The sequence below is a fragment of the Scyliorhinus torazame genome, chromosome 24, assembly GCF_047496885.1.
Source record: "Scyliorhinus torazame isolate Kashiwa2021f chromosome 24, sScyTor2.1, whole genome shotgun sequence".
NCBI lineage: Eukaryota > Metazoa > Chordata > Chondrichthyes > Carcharhiniformes > Scyliorhinidae > Scyliorhinus > Scyliorhinus torazame.
Genome location: NC_092730.1, coordinates 34,747,795 through 34,764,182, shown reverse-complemented (window position 1 = coordinate 34,764,182; position 16,388 = coordinate 34,747,795). Strand labels below are relative to the sequence as shown.

At 46.5% G+C, this 16,388-nt stretch overlaps 7 non-coding genes across 7 annotated transcripts; all 7 read left to right on the top strand.

Annotated features, from left to right (window-relative positions):
* The first annotated feature begins 3,928 nt into the window (after positions 1–3,928).
* On the top strand, positions 3,929–4,011 carry trnai-aau (transfer RNA isoleucine (anticodon AAU)). The gene has a single exon. It is a non-coding gene; the product is annotated as a tRNA-Ile (tRNA).
* A 676-nt stretch (positions 4,012–4,687) lies between these two features.
* Positions 4,688–4,759, top strand: trnag-ucc (transfer RNA glycine (anticodon UCC)). Its single transcript has one exon. It is a non-coding gene; the product is annotated as a tRNA-Gly (tRNA).
* Positions 4,760–5,920: 1,161 nt separating this feature from the next.
* Positions 5,921–6,003, top strand: trnal-aag (transfer RNA leucine (anticodon AAG)). The gene has a single exon. It is a non-coding gene; the product is annotated as a tRNA-Leu (tRNA).
* A 675-nt stretch (positions 6,004–6,678) lies between these two features.
* Positions 6,679–6,750, top strand: trnag-ucc (transfer RNA glycine (anticodon UCC)). Its single transcript has one exon. It is a non-coding gene; the product is annotated as a tRNA-Gly (tRNA).
* Positions 6,751–8,615: 1,865 nt separating this feature from the next.
* Positions 8,616–8,698, top strand: trnal-aag (transfer RNA leucine (anticodon AAG)). Its single transcript has one exon. It is a non-coding gene; the product is annotated as a tRNA-Leu (tRNA).
* A 1,906-nt stretch (positions 8,699–10,604) lies between these two features.
* Positions 10,605–10,687, top strand: trnal-aag (transfer RNA leucine (anticodon AAG)). The gene has a single exon. It is a non-coding gene; the product is annotated as a tRNA-Leu (tRNA).
* Positions 10,688–13,225: 2,538 nt separating this feature from the next.
* Positions 13,226–13,297, top strand: trnag-ucc (transfer RNA glycine (anticodon UCC)). The gene has a single exon. It is a non-coding gene; the product is annotated as a tRNA-Gly (tRNA).
* The last annotated feature ends 3,091 nt before the right edge of the window (positions 13,298–16,388 follow it).

The window sequence follows — 16,388 nt, the reverse complement described above, 5'->3', positions numbered from 1 at the left end:
TAGGTGGTCATTTCTTCAGTCATCTGATGAAACTGAACCCGTCTGGGAACCTGCAGTCTCCAAGGAGTTCTAAGAGGCCTGCCATAAAGAATCTCGGCGGGAGAGAGCCGGGCTGGTCCTGCAGGTGTAACCCGCAGCTGGAAGAGGGCAACGGGGAGCAACTTAAGCCATGTCAGTCCCGTGTCTGCTCTTAATTTAGCCAATTTAGTTTTGAGGGTCTGATTGTGTCTCTCAACCACCCCGGCTGCCTGCGGTCTGTAAGCACAGTGTAACTGCTGGCGTATGCCCAACTGGGAGCAAAACTCCTTGTTAATTTGTCCAATAAAATGAGGCCCATTATCAGAACTTAACTGAGCTGGTATACCGTACCGGGGAATGATTTCCCTCATCAAGACTTTAACCACAGTAGCAGCTTTACTATAGATAGTCGGATACGCCTCGACGCATCTGCTGAACACATCCACAATGACCAAAACATATTTGTAACATTGACACCTTTCCAACTCAATGTAATCCATTTGGAGCGTCTCAAAGGGACCACTGGGCAACGGGGTTTGCCCCTTCCCACAAGGGCCGAAGGGCCTGTTCTGTGCTGTATTTTCTAAGGGATACCTTTTCCGGTGTTATATTGCTGACAAATCAAACACCGATTACTGATACTTTGGGCCAACCCCTGCATTTTAGGGTGCCACCAAGTGTCAAGCAACAAATCACTAGTCCCTCGAGCCCCACAATGAGTTGCAAAGTGTACACATTCGATGACCCATAAAGCCAGTACATCAGACATACAAGTCTGATGTGCAGGCGTGGTCCATAAAGAGGAAACAGAATCATATGTACAACCTAACCGTTTCCACATTTGTTTATCACTCTCAGGAGCGTCCTCCTGTAACCTTATGACGTCTGGCATTGGCTTGTCAGAAGCAGACACATTCATAGTAGATCGTTTAGTCTGACTTAACATTTTAGGCACCATCACTTGCTGAATTTGTGCGGCTGTGCGCGCTGCACAATCTGCTCGTTCATTACCAACGTCAACTGGGGTTGTACCATTCGTGTGGGCAGCGCATTTAATAACGGAAATCTGCGCTGGCAGAAGGAGGGCCTGCAGTAGGTCATTAACTAAACCCCGGTGGGATATTTGACCACACATAATCATGTCAGGTTGTTCTGACGAAATGTCACTCAAATCGCCCCTTATTGTGGTAGTTTCCTGAATCAAGGCTAAACAGTCGTGGCCAGGTGCGTCTTCATGGACAGGGGGACCACTAAGAAAACAGGCTGGATTGATAGTGGTACAGTATTTAAATGTCAGACGTGGATTGTTCAAAAGGTATATCTCATACCTATTCTGACGAGCTGCGGTAAGATGCTGACCATTCGCCCCATATCCCTGGCATGGTACTGGTCATGGACCTGACGTGTAATATGAGGGCTTACCGAAGCTGACTGTGGCCATAAATGTGGTGATATTGTAACAAAATCGGCTGTACCTTCTTTTCCCGTGACTGTGGCTGTAACCTTGACTGGCCATTCGGTCTCAAGTAATGGCCGGTATTTGTCCTCCAACTCCCTGTTTCATCCAGTTCTGTCATAGGCCAGGGTAACGTGATGCAGTGACTGTTCAATGTCTAACGTCCACCACTGGGGGGTGATAGAAATATAGCACTGTTGTCTCATCCTCCTCTTCGCTGATCCACCCACCCAAAGTCACTATATTGGAGCTCCTGCTGGTAAACTACCATTTCTGCCGCTTGTTGGGATCGCAGATCATCCTTTTTCATTACATACTCAGTCTTAACCTTTGTAACTGAGCCTCCTTCTTGGCTCAGAACTTAAAAATGTTTGAAAATTCAAATTGAATTACTGCAACTTGCAAGCTTAGCTCTGATCTCAACTCAGAACTAAATTTACAATTTGCTTAACACAAACTTGTATAACATTTACAACTTAATTATTTCTTTATCTTAACAATTTTTCTTTTAACAAGTTTTTTTTCTGTTACATACACATAAGTATTAGCAAAATCAACTATCATCTCCAGATTGACACTTTTTAAAATGGTGTCCATGATCTTCTTTAAGTTTCTATTAATCTCCAGATAAAATGAGATAAACCTTATTTCAAGTAAGTAAAATTTAAGATTCTGGCAATTTCAATCAATTGCTTTCGAAAATAATAACTTTTATCAAAGAGGTGGAGAAACCCACTGGTTTCCTTTAATTAATTCAAAACGTAACTTTGCTGGTGTTCACTGACTCAAAGGAAAGGTATCCGATTACACTACGGCTGCTGCTGTTATCTCAAAGCCTGAGTGAGAAGCACTGTCTGTTTTCAACTCCGCCTGCTGCTGTTAACCCTTTGAGAGACTTCTGCTTCAACCAATATGCAGCATTCCTCACAATCTCAACTAGCCCTCGGAACTTTACAGTCCAAGGAGACAATTTTAGCTGAATCAACTATATATTTAAAACACTCACACATAGAGTTGAACCATCTTCAGATTTAAAAACAGTTATACTGGACTGAACTTTCATTAATTAAGTCCCATCAGCCTCTGAACCCTGATAATAGACTGAACCTTCATTATTTAAGTCCCATCAGCCTCTGAACCCTGATCATAGACTGAACCTTCATTATTTAAGTCCCATCAGCCTCTGAACCCTGATAATAGACTGAACCTTCATTATTAAAGTCCCATCAGCCTCTGAACCCTGATAATAGACTGAGCCTTCATTATTAAAGTCCCATCAGCCCAAAACCCTAACCCAAGCAGAAACAACAATATGAAATCCCATCAATTAAAGTGCTAATCCCCAGACTGACCTGTGATTTCGTCGAGGCGGTCTTTCTGTGCCAACCGCGAGTGACCAGACTAATCAGACGATAAGAAGAGGGGAACAATCAATGCGCGGTCGTTTTCCAGTTCTACATTGAGGGCCCTTTGTTCCCCATCTTCCTGTTCATAATCAGTCTAATTCTGATTTCGCAGTTGGATCAGGATCGCCCAGAGAAATCCCGGTTTTCGGCACCAAATGTAAATCTCCAAATTTCTTTCTCTGTCAGTCTGGCCTCAATAAAAGTTGAGACGGATTCGCACGTAAACAGAAGTTATTTATTTAGCTTGCAAGCTTGAATCATCTTACAGAAATGTAAGAGACATCCAGCTTCTTACATCCCAGAAAACGACTGAACTAAAAGACAAAGGGATCTCTGCAAAATCAATTCAAATGGTATCAAGTTTCACATACTCGACGGACATAGGTCAGCCTATGTCCCTCCTGACCTGTTCGATCTATTCTGATTGGCTCACTTCCAATCCCTTTCTCTGGCCCCTATCAATGCAGCATCACTCTCATAGACACACCTCTTCCTGCTTTTTCCATGCGGTCTCAAATTCCTTTGTCCCTAACTGCAAGAATCAAAGTGGCTTATTTCTACATTACATTAACTAGTAACTCTAAAGTAACTATTTTATATCACATTCGTCACAGGTGAATCCGTTGGCTTCTCCCAGAAAGTTCTTCTGCCGCCTTGACAGCATGAACTTCCTCGTGTTTGGACACTGGAGGCGTTATTCGGCTACTTGTCTGTGAAAGCAGCACCAGATGCAGCTGTGGAGCGAGATTACAGTCGCCAGAATGCAACTGTCTAATTGGATCCTTTCCGCCGCTCAGATCTTAGACTCTTAATACCTTCGTGTGAGGAACAGGTAGGCGGCAGTACGGACTTTGTTGATTGGAGCAAACTGATCAATGCAGAAATGAGAGCTGCTTAACACACAGCGTGTTGGAGAACGATCGCACTCAGATGCAAGAGTCTGGCTGGCGTTCAAAAATAGTAAAACCACATCTAGTTTGAAATGAAATGAAGATGAAAATTAAATTTAAATCGATTTGCGCATGGAGCATATCTTTGGCCACAGTGCGTCAGGATGGCCGAGCGGTCGAAGTCGCTGCGTTAATATCGCAGTCTCCTTTGGAGGTGTGGGTTCGAATCCCACTTCTGACATTAACCTTTCCTCCACGTGGTTACATTTCTCCAGCAAAATTTGCAACGCCAGGAAGATCCAATACCTCCCATTCAATGGGGAAGCGTTGTCCTCCGGGAATGAGATTACTGCGTATATTCGCACAGCGAGACCCCACAGGCAGATGCCCAGTTCATGACTGGATAATCTGCTCAGTGACTCTGTTTGAGCTATTAATAATGATCCCAGGATTCCGGGTAAATTTCTCTTCTCTTGTTGTAAATAGTCTAGCTGGTTGGATTATTGAGGTGTCTCAGTCGACATCTCCCAGAAAACTCATCTGCCGCCTTTACTGGATGAATGTCCTCCTGCTTGGACCCTGAAGGGTTTTCTGGCTACTTGTTTGTGACAGCAGCACCAGAAGCAGCTGTGGAGAGAGATTCCAGTCGCAAGGATGCAACTGTATAATTGGATCCTTCACGCCGCTCAGATCTTAGACTCTCAATATCTTCATGTGAGGAACAGGTCGGCGGGAGTTCGGTCTTTGTTGATTGCAGCAAACTGATCAATGCAACGACGCGAAGTTCCTTAACTCCCAGCGGCTTGGAGAAGGACGGCACTCAGATGCAGGACTCTGGCTGGTGTTCAAAAATAGGAAAAGCACAACTGATTAGAAATGAAATGACAATGAAGATAGAATTTAAAGTTCTTCAGTGAGCGATGGTGGTATAATGGTGAGCATAGCTGCCTTCCAAGCAGTTGACCTGGGTTCGATTCCCAGCCATCGCAGAAAAAGCTTATTTCGAAATTTTGGGCAGCAAGGTAGCACAGTTGTTTCACAGCTCCAGGGTTCCAGGTTCGATTCCCGGCTTGGGTCACTGTCTGTGCGGAGTCTGCACGTTCTCCCCATGTCTGCGTGAATTTCACCCCGGGTGCTCCGGTTTCCTCCCACGGCAGAAAGACGAGCTGGCTCGGGGAATTGGTCATGCGTAATTGCCCTTAGTGTCCAAAAAGGTAGGAAGGATTATTGGGTTGCGGGGTGAGGGTGATAGGATGGAATTGAGGTATTAAGTGGATCGGTGCAGACTCGATGGGCCGAATGGACTCCTTCTGCACTGTATGTTCTATGTCTATTTGTGCACCGAGCATAACAGTTTCTGCAGCTCGTCAGGGTGACCGAGCGGTCGAAGGCGCGGCGTTAAGGACGCAGTCTCCTCTGGAGGCGTGAGTTAGAATCCTACTTCTGACATTGCCTTTTTTTCCACGAGGTTACATTTCTCCAAAAATTGTTCAACCCCAGGAAGATCTCATACCTCCCATTCAATGGGGAAGCGGTGGCCTCGGGACGCGAGATTCGTACTTAAATTCGCACAGCAAGACCCCACAGTCAGAAGCCCAGTTCATGACTGGATGATCTGCTCAGTGACTCTGGTTGAGGAATAAATACTGATGCCAGGACTCCGGGTAAATTTCCACTTCCATTGTTGTAAATAGTCTGGCTGGTTGGATTGCCGGACGTGAATCAGCTGGCTTCTTCCAGAAAGTTCTTCTGCCGCCTTTACAGCATGAACATCCTCGTGTTTGGCACTGGAGGCGTTATTCGGCTCCTTGTCTGTGAAAGCAGCACCAGATGCAGCTGTGCAGAGAGATTCCAGTCGCCAGGATGCAACTGTCTCATTGGATCCTTCCCGCCACCCAGATCTTCGACTCGTAATACCTTCGTGTCAGGAACAGTTAGACGGCAGTACGGACTTTGTTGATGGGAGCAAACTGATCAATGCAGAAATGAGAGCTCCTTAACACACAGCGCGTAGGAGAACGATCGCACTCAGATGCAAGAGTCTGGCTGGCGTTCAAAAATAGTAACACCACATCTAGTTTGAAATGAAATGAAGATGAAAATTAAATTTAAATCGATTTGCGCATGGAGCATGTCTTTGGCCACAGTGCGTCAGGATGGCCGAGCGGTCGAAGGCGCTGCGTTAAGGTCGCAGTCTCCTCTGGAGGCGTGGGTTCGAATCCCACTTCTGACATTCCTTTTTCCTCCACGTGGTTACGTTTCTCCAGCAAAATTTGCAACACCAGGACGATCCAATACCTCCCATTCAATGGGTAAGCGGTGGCCTCCTGGAATGAGATTCCTGCTGATATTCGCACAGCAAGACCCCACAGGCAGAAGTCCAGTTCATCACTGGATAATCTGCTCATGACTCTATTTGAGGAATTAATAATGATCCCAGGATTCCGGGTAAATGTCTCGTCTCTTGTTGTAAATAGTCTGGCTGGTTGGATTGTCGAGGTGTCTCAGTCGACATCTCCCAGAAAACTCTTCTGCCGCCTTTACTGGATGAACGTCCTCCTGTTTGGACACTGAAGGGTTTTCTGGCTACTTGTTTGTGAAAGCAGCACCAGAAGCAGCTGTGGAGAGAGATTACAGTCGCAAGGATGCAACTGTATAATTGGATCCTTCACGCCGCTCAGATCTTAGACTCTCAATACCTTCGTGTGAGGAACAGGTCGGCGGGAGTTCGGTCTTTGTTGATTGCAGCAAACTGATCAATGAAACAATGCGAAGCTCCTTAACGCCCAGCGGCTTGGAGAACGACGGCACTCAGATACAGGACTCTGGCTGGTGTTCAAAAATAGGAAAAGCACAACTGATTAGAAATGAAATGACAATGAAGATATAATTTAAAGTTCTTCAGTGAGCGATGGTGGTATAATGGTGAGCATAGCTGCCTTCCAAGCAGTTGACCTGGGTTCGATTCCCCGGCATCGCAGAAAATACATATTTCGAAATTTTGGACAGCAAGGTAGCACCGTGGTTAGCACAGTTGTTTCACAGCTCCAGGGTTCCAGGTTCGATTCCCGGCTTGGGTCACTGTCTGTACGGAGCCTGCACTTTCTCCCCATGTCTGCGTGAATTTCACCCCGGGTGCTCCGGTTTCCTCCCACAGCATAAAGACGAGCTGGCTCGGGGAATTGGTCATGCGTAATTGCCCTTAGTGTCCAAAAAGGTAGGAAGGATTATTGGGTTGCAGGGTGAGGGTGACAGGATGGAATTGAGGTCTTAAGTGGATCGGTGCAGACACGATGGGCCGAATAGACTCCTTCTGCACTGTATGTTCTATGTCTATTTGTGCACGGAGCATAACATTTTCTGCAGCTCGTCAGGAGGGCCGAGCGATTGAAAGACGCTCTCTCCTCTGGAGGCGTGGGTTAGAATCCTACTTCTGACATTGCCTTTTTTTCCACGAGGTTACATTTCTCCAAAAATTGTTCAACTACAGGAAGATCCAATACTTCCCATTCAATGCGGAAGCGGTGGACTCCGGGAATGAGATTCCTGCTGATATTCGCACAGCAAGACCCCACAGGCAGAAGCCCAGTTCGCAACTGGATAATCTGCTCAGTGACTCTATTTGAGGAATTAATAATGATCCCAGGATTCCGGGTAAATGTCTCGTCTCTTGTTGTAAATAGTCTGGCTGGTTGGATTATTGAGGTGTCTCAGTCGACATCTCCCAGAAAACTCTACTGCCGCCTTTACTGGATGAACGTCCTCCTGTTTGGACACTGAAGGGTTCTCTGGCTACTTGTTTGTGAAAGCAGCAGCAGAACCAGCTGTGGAGAGAGATTCCAGTCGCAAGGATGCAACTGTATAATTGGATCCTTCACGCCGCTCAGATCTTAGACTCTCAATACCTTCGTGTGAGGAACAGGTCGGCGGGAGTTCGGTCTTTGTTGATTGTAGCAAACTGATCAATGCAACAATGCGAAGCTCCTGAACCGCCAGCGGCTTGGAGAAGGACGGCACTTAGATACACGACTCTGGCTGGTGTTCAAAAATAGGAAAAGCACGTAGGGCTGGCCGAGCGGTCGAAGGCGCTGCGTTAAGGTCGCAGTCTTCTCTGGAGGCGTGGGTTCGAATCCTACTTCGGACATTGCCTTTTTTTCCACGAGGTTACATTTCTCCAACAAATGTTCAACCCCAGGAAGATCTAATACCTCCCATTCAATGGGGAAGCGGTGGCCTCGGGACGTGAGATTGGCACTTAAATTCGCACAGCAAGAACCCACAGTCAGAAGCCCAGTTCATGACGGGATGATCTGCTCAGTGACTCTGGTTGAGGAATTAATACTGATCCCAGGACTCCGGTTAAATTTCCACTTCCCTTGTTGTAAATAGTCTGGCTGGTTGGATTGTCGGACGTGAATCAGCTGGCTTCTTCCAGAAAGTTCTCCTGCCGCCTTTACAGCATGAACATCCTCGTGTTTGGCACTGGAGGCGTTATTCGGCTACTTGTCTGTGAAAGCAGCACCAGATGCAGCTGTGCAGAGAGATTCCAGTCGCCAGGATGCAACTGTCTCATTGGATCCTTCCCGCCACCCAGATCTTAGACTCTTAATACCTTCGTGTAAGGAACAGTTAGACGGCAGTACGGACTTTGTTGATTGGAGCAAACTGATCAATGCAGAAATGAGAGCTCCTTAACACACAGCGCGTTGGAGAACGATCGCACTCAGATGCAAGAGTCTGGCTGGCGTTCAAAAATAGTAAAACCACATCTAGTTTGAAATGAAATGAAGATGAAAATTAAATTTAAATTGATTTGCGCATGGAGCATATATTTGGCCACAGTGCGTCAGGATGGCCGAGCGGTCGAAGGCGCTGCGTTAAGGTCGCAGTCTCCTCTGGAGGCGTGGGTTCGAATCCCACTTCTGACATTACCTTTTCCTCCACGTGGTTACGTTTCTCCAGCAAAATTTGCAACACCAGGACGATCCAATACCTCCCATTCAATGGGTAAGCGGTGGCCTCCTGGAATGAGATTCCTGCTGATATTCGCACAGCAAGACCCCACAGGCAGAAGCCCAGTTCATCACTGGATAATCTGCTCATGACTCTATTTGAGGAATTAATAATGATCCCAGGATTCCGGGTAAATGTCTCGTCCCTTGTTGTAAATAGTCTGGCTGGTTGGATTGTCGAGGTGTCTCAGTCGACATCTCCCAGAAAACTCTTCTGCCGCCTTTACTGGATGAATGTCCTCCTGTTTGGACACTGAAGGGTTTTCTGGCTACTTGTTTGTGAAAGCAGCACCAGAAGCAGCTGTGGAGAGAGATTCCAGTCGCAAGGATGCAACTGTATAATTGGATCCTTCACGCCGCTCAGATCTTAGACTCTCAATCTCTTCATGTGAGGAACAGGTCGGCTGGAGTTCGGTTTTTGTTGATTGCAGCAAACTGATCAATGCAACGACGCGAAGCTCCTTAACCCCCAGCGGCTTGGAGAAGGACGGCACTCAGATACAGGACTCTGGCTGGTGTTCAAAAATAGGAAAAGCACAACTGATTAGAAATGAAATGACAATGAAGATATAATTTAAAGTTGTTCAGTGAGCGATGGTGGAATAATGGTGAGCATAGCTGCCTTCCCAGCAGCTGACCTGGGTTCGATTCCCAGCCATCGCATAATAACCATATTTCGAAATTTTGGGCAGCAAGGTAGCACAGTTGTTTCACAGCTCCAGGGTTCCAGGTTCGATTCCCGGCTTGGGTCACTGTCTGTGCGGAGTCTGCACGTTCTCCCCATGTCTGCGTGAATTTCACCCCGGGAGCTCCGGTTTCCTCCCACGGCACAAAGACGAGCTGGCTAGGGGAAATGGTCGTGCGTAATTGCCCTTAGTGTCCAAAAAGGTAGGAAGGATTATTGGGTTGCGGGGTGAGGGTGATAGGATGGAATTGAGGTCTTAAGTGGATCGGTGCAGACTCGATGGGCCGAATGGACTCCTTCTGCACTGTATGTTCTATGTCTATTTGTGCACCGAGCATAACAGTTTCTGCAGCTCGTCAGGGTGGCCGAGCGGCCGAAGGCGCGGCGTTAAGGACGCAGTCTCCTGTGGAGGCGTGGGTTAGAATCCTACTTCTGACATTGCTTTTTTTCCACGAGGTTACATTACTCAAAAATTGTTCAACCCCAGGAAGATCTCATACCTCCCATTCAATGGGGAAGCGGTGGCCTCGGGACGCGAGATTCGTACTGAAATTCGCACAGCAAGACCCCACAGTCAGAAGCCCAGTTCATGACTGGATGATCTGCTCAGTGACTCTGGTTGAGGAATTAATACTGATGCCAGGACTCCGGGTAAATTTCCTCTTCCATTGTTGTAAATAGTCTGGCTGGTTGGATTGTCGGACGTGAATCAGCTGGCTTCTTCCAGAAAGTTCTTCTGCCGCCTTTACAGCATGAACATCCTCGTGTTTGGCACTGGAGGCGTTATTCGGCTACTTGTCTGTGAAAGCAGCACCAGATGCAGCTGTGCAGAGAGATTCCAGTCGCCAGGATGCAACTGTCTCATTGGATCCTTCCCGCCACCCAGATCTTAGACTCTTAATACCTTCGTGTAAGGAACAGTTAGACGGCAGTACGGACTTTGTTGATTGGAGCAAACTGATCAATGCAGAAATGAGAGCTCCTTAACACACAGCGCGTTGGAGAACGATCGCACTCAGATGCAAGAGTCTGGCTGGCGTTCAAAAATAGTAAAACCACATCTAGTTTGAAATGAAATGTAGATGAAAATTAAATTTAAATCGATTTGCGCATGGAGCATATCTTTGGCCACAGTGCGTCAGGATGGCCGAGCGGTCGAAGGCGCTGCATTAAGGTCGCAGTCTCCTCTGGAGGCGTGGGTCCGAATCCCACTTCTGACATTCCCTTTTCCTCCACGTGGTTACGTTTCTCCAGCAAAATTTGCAACACCAGGACGATCCAATACCTCCCATTCAATGGGTAAGCGGTGGCCTCCTGGAATGAGATTCCTGCGTATATTCGCACAGCGAGACCCCACAGGCAGATGCCCAGTTCATGACTGGATTATCTGCTCAGTGACTCTGTTTGAGCTATTAATAATGGTCCCAGGATTCCGGGTAAATTTCTCTTCTCTTGTTGTAAATAGTCTGGCTGGTTGGATTATTGAGGTGTCTCAGTTGACCTCTCGCAGAATACTTTTCTGCCGCCTTTACTGGTTGAACGTTCTCCTGTTTGGACACTGAAGGGTTTTCTGGCTACTTGTTTGTGAAAGCAGCACCAGAATCAGCCGTGGAGAGAGATTCCAGTCGCAAGGATGCAACTGTATAATTGGATCCTTCACGCCGCTCAGATCTTAGACTCTCAATACCTTCGTGTGAGGAACAGGTCGGCGGGAGTTCGGCCTTTGTTAATTGCAGCAAACTGATCAATGCAGCAATGCGAAGCTCCTTAACCCCCAGCGGCTTGGAGAAGGACGGCACTCAGATACAGGACTCTGGCTGGTGTTCAAAAATAGGAAAAGCACAACTGATTAAAAATGAAATGACAATGAAGATCGAATTTAACGTTCTTAGGTGAGCGATGGTGGTCTAGTGGTGAGCATGGCTGCCTTCCAACCAGTTGATCTGGGTTCGATTCCCGGCCGTCGCGGAAAAAACGTATTTCGAAAATTTGGGCAGCAAGGGAGCACAGTTGTTTCACAGCTCCAGGGTTCCAGGTTCGATTCCCGGCTTGGGTCACTGTCTGTGCGGAGTCTGCACGTTCTCCCCATGTCTGCGTGAATTTCACCCCGGGTGCTCCGGTTTCCTCCCACAGCATAAAGACGAGCTGGCTCGGGGAATTGGTCATGCGTAATTGCCCTTAGTGTCCAAATAGGTAGGAAGGATTATTGGGTTGCGGGGTCAGGGTGATAGGATGGAATTGAGGTCTTAAGTGGATCGGTGCAGACTCGATGGGCTGAATATGTCTATTTGTGCACCGAGCATAACAGTTTCTGCAGCTCGTCAGGGTGGCCGAGCGGTCGCAGGCGCGGCGTTCAGGACGCAGTCTCCTCTGGAGGCGTGGGTTCGAATCCAACTTTTGACATTGCCTTTTTTTCCACGAACCCCAGTAAGATCTCATACCTCCCATTCAATGGGGAAGCGGTGGCCTCCTGGAATGAGATTCCTGCTGATATTCGCACAGCAAGACCCCACAGACAGAAGCCCAGTTCATCACTGGATAATTTGCTCATGACTCTATTTGAGGAATTAATAATGATCCCAGGATTCCGGGTAAATGTCTCGTCTCTTGTTGTAAATAGTCTGGCTGGTTGGATTGTCGAGGTGTCTCAGTCGACATCTCCCAGAAAACTCATCTGCCGCCTTTACTGGATGAATGTCCTCCTGCTTGGACCCTGAAGGGTTTTCTGGCTACTTGTTTGTGAAAGCAGCACCAGAAGCAGCTGTGGAGAGAGATTCCAGTCGCAAGGATGCAACTGTATAATTGGATCCTTCACGCCGCTCAGATCTTAGACTCTCAATATCTTCATGTGAGGAACAGGTCGGCGGGAGTTCGGTCTTTGTTGATTGTAGCAAACTGATCAATGCAACAATGCGAAGCTCCTTAACCCCCAGCGGCTTGGAGAAGGACGGCACTTAGATACAGGACTCTGGCTGGTGTTCAAAAATAGGAAAAACACGTCAGGCTGGCCGAGCGGTCGAAGGCGCTGCGTTAAGGTCGCAGTCTTCTCTGGCGGCGTGCGTTCGAATCCTACTTCGGACATTGCCTTTTTTTCCACGAGGTTACATTCCTCCAACAAATGTTCAACCCCAGGAAGATCTAATACCTCCCATTCAAGGGGGAAGCGGTGCCCTCGGGACGTGAGATTGGCACTTAAATTCGCACAGCAAGACCCCACAGTCAGAAGCCCAGTTCATGACGGGATGATCTGCTCAGTGACTCTGGTTGAGGAATTAATACTGATCCCAGGACTCCGGTTAAATTTCCACTTCCCTTGTTGTAAATAGTCTGGCTGGTTGAATTGTCGGACGTGAATCAGTTGGCTTCTTCCAGAAAGTTCTTCTGCCGCCTTTACAGCATGAGCGACCTCCTGTTTTGACACTGAAGGGTTCTCTGGCTACTTGTTTGTGAAAGCAGCACCAGAATCAGCTGTGGAGAGAGTTTCCAGTCGCAAGGATGCAACTGTATAATTGGATCCTTCACGCCGCTCAGATCTTAGACTCTCAATACCTTCGTGTGAGGAACGGGTCGGCGGGAGTTCGGTCTTTGTTGATTGCAGCAAACTGATCAATGCATCAATGCGAAGCTCCTTAACGCCCAGCGGCTTGGAGAAGGACGGTACTCAGATTCAGGATTATGGCTGGTGTTCAAAAATAGGAAAAGCACAACTGATTAGAAATAAAATGCGAATGAAGATATAATTTAAAGCGGGTCTGTGGGCGATGGTGGTACAGTGGTGAGCATAGTTGCCTTCCAAGCAGTTGACCCGTGTTCGATTCTCGGCCATCGCAGAAGAAATTTATTTCGAAATTTTGGGTAAGCGGTGGCCTCCGGGAATGAGATTCCTGCTTACATTCGCACAGCAAGACCTCACAGGGAGAAGCCCAGTTCATAACTGGATAATATAAGAACTAGGAGCAGGAGTAGGCCATCTGGCCCCTCGAGCCTGCTCCACCATTCAAGGAGGTCATGGCTGATCTTTTGTGGACTCAGCTCCACTTTCCGGCCCGAACACCATAACCCTTAATCCCTTTATTCTTCAAAATACTACCTATCCTTATCTTAAAAACATTTAATGAAGAAGCCTCTACTGCTTCACTGGGCAAGGAATTCCATAGATTCACAACGCTTTGGGTGAAGAAGTTCCTTCTAAACTCAGTCCTAAATCTACTTCCCCTTATTTTGAGGCTATGCCCCCAGGTTCTGTTTTCACCCGCCAGTGGAAACAACCTGCCCGCATCTATCCTTTCTATTCCCTTCATAATCTCATATGTTTCTATAAGATCCCCCCCTCATCCTTATAAATTCCAATGAGTACAGTCCCAGTCTACTCAACCTCTCCTCGTAATCCAACCCCTTCAGCTCTGGGATTAACCTAGTGAATCTCCTCTGCACACCCTCCAGTGCCAGTACGTCCTTTCTCAAGTAAGGAGACCAAAACTGAACACAATACTCTAGGTGTGGCCTCACTAACACTTTATACAATTGCAGCAGCACCTCCCCAGTCTTAAACTCCATCCCTCTAGCAATGAAGGACAAAATTCCATTTGCCTTCTTAATCACCTGTTGCACCTGAAAACCAACTTTTTGAGACTCATGCACTAGAACACCCAGGTCTCTCTGCACAGCAGCATGTTTTAATATTTTATCATTTAAATAATAACCTCTTTTGCTGTTATTCCTACCAAAATGGATAACCTCACATTTGTCAACATTGTATTCCATCTGCCAGACCCTAGCCCATTCACTTAGCCTATCCAAATCCCTCTGCAGACTTCCAATATCCTCTGCACTTTTTGCTTTACCACTTATCTTAGTGTCGTATGCAAACTTGGACACATTGCCCTTGGTCCCCAACTCCAAATCATCGATGTAAATTGTGAACAGTTGTGGGCCCAACACTGATCACTGAGGGACACCACTAGCTACTGATTGCCAACCAGAGAAACACCCATTAATCCCCACTCTTTGCTTTCTATTAATTAACCAATCCTCTATCCATGCTACCACTTTCCCCTTAATGCCATGCATCTTTATCTGATGCAACAACCTTTTGTGTGGCACCTTGTCAAAGGCTTTCTGGAAATCCAGATATACCAGATATACCACATCCATTGGCTCCCCGTTATCTACCGCACTGTTAATGTCCTCAAAATATTCCACTAAATTAGTTAGGCACGACCTGCCCTTTATGAACCCATGCTGCGTCTGTCCAGTGGGACAATTTCCATCCAGATGCCTCGCTATTTCTTCCTTGCTGATAGATACCAGCATCTTCCCTACTACCGAAGTTAAGCTCACTGGCCTATAATTACCCGCTTTCTGTCTCCCTCCTTTTTTAAACAGTGGTGTCACGTTTGCTAATTTCCAATCCGCCGGGACGGCCCCAGATAATTTTGGTAAATTATCACTAGTGCATTTGCAATTTCCCTAGCCATCCCTTTTCGCACTCTGGGATGCATTCCATCAGGTCCAGGAGACTTGTCTACCTTTAGCCCCATGAGCTTGCCCATCACTACCTCCTTGGTGATAACAATCCTCTCAAGGTCCTCACCTGTCATAGCCTCATTTCCATCAGTCACTGGCATGTTATTTGTGTCTTCCACTGTGAAGACCGACCCAAAAAACCTGTTCAGTTCCTCAGCCATTTCCTCATCTACCATTACTAAATCTCCCTTCTCATCCTCTAAAGGACAAATATTTACCTTAGCCACTCTTTTTTGTTTTATGTATTTGTAGAAACCTTTACTATCTGTTTTTATATTCTGAGCAAGTTTACTCTCATAATCTATCTTACTCTTCTGTATAGCTTTTTTAGTAGCTTTCAGTTGCCCCCTAAAGATTTCCCAGTCCTCTAGTCTCCCACTGATCTTTGCTACTTTGTATGTTTTATCCTTCAATTTGATACTCTCCCTTATTTCCTTTGATATCGACGGTCGATTTTCCCTCTTTTTACCGCCCTTCCTTTTTGTTGGTATCTACCTTTGCTGAGCACTGTGAAAAATCACTTGGAAGGTTCTCCACTGTTTCTCAACTGTTTCACAATAAAATATTTGCTCCCAGTCTACCTTAGCTAGTTCTTCTCTCATCCCATTGTAATCTCCTTTGTTTAAGCGCAAAACACTAGTGCTTGATTTTACCTTCTCACCCTCCATCTGTATTTTAAATTCTATCATATTGTGATCGCTCCTTCCGAGAGGTTCCCTAACTATGAGATCCTGAATCAATCCTGTCTCATTACACAGGACCAGATCTAGGACCGCTTGTTCCCTCGTAGGTTCCACCTAGGAAACTATCGCGGATACATTCTATAAACTCCTCCTCAAGGCTGCCTTGACTGACCTGGTTAAACCAATCAACATGTAGATTAAAATCCCCCATGATAACTGCTGTACCATTTCTACATGCATCTGTTATTTCATTGTTTATTGCCTGCCCCACCATAATGTTACTATTTGGTGGCCTATAGATTACTCCTATCAGTGACTTTTTCGCCTTACTATTCCTGATTTCCACCCAAATGTATTCAACCTTATCCTCCATAGCACCGGTGTCACCCCTTACTGTTGCCCGGATGTCATCCTTAAATAACAGAGCTACACCACCTCCCTTACCATCCACTCTGTCCTTCCGAAAGGTTTGATACCCTCGGATATTTAACTCCCAGTCGTGACCATCCTTTAACCATGTTTCAGTAATGGCCACTAAATCATAGTCATTCACGACGATTTGCGCCATCAACTCATTTACCTTATTCTGAATAATACGAGCATTCAGGTAAAGTACACTTATGTTGGCTTTTTTACCTCTGTTCTGAATCTTAACACCTCGATCAGTAACCTCTCCTAAGTTATATTTACTCTTAACCTTTCTCCTAATTTT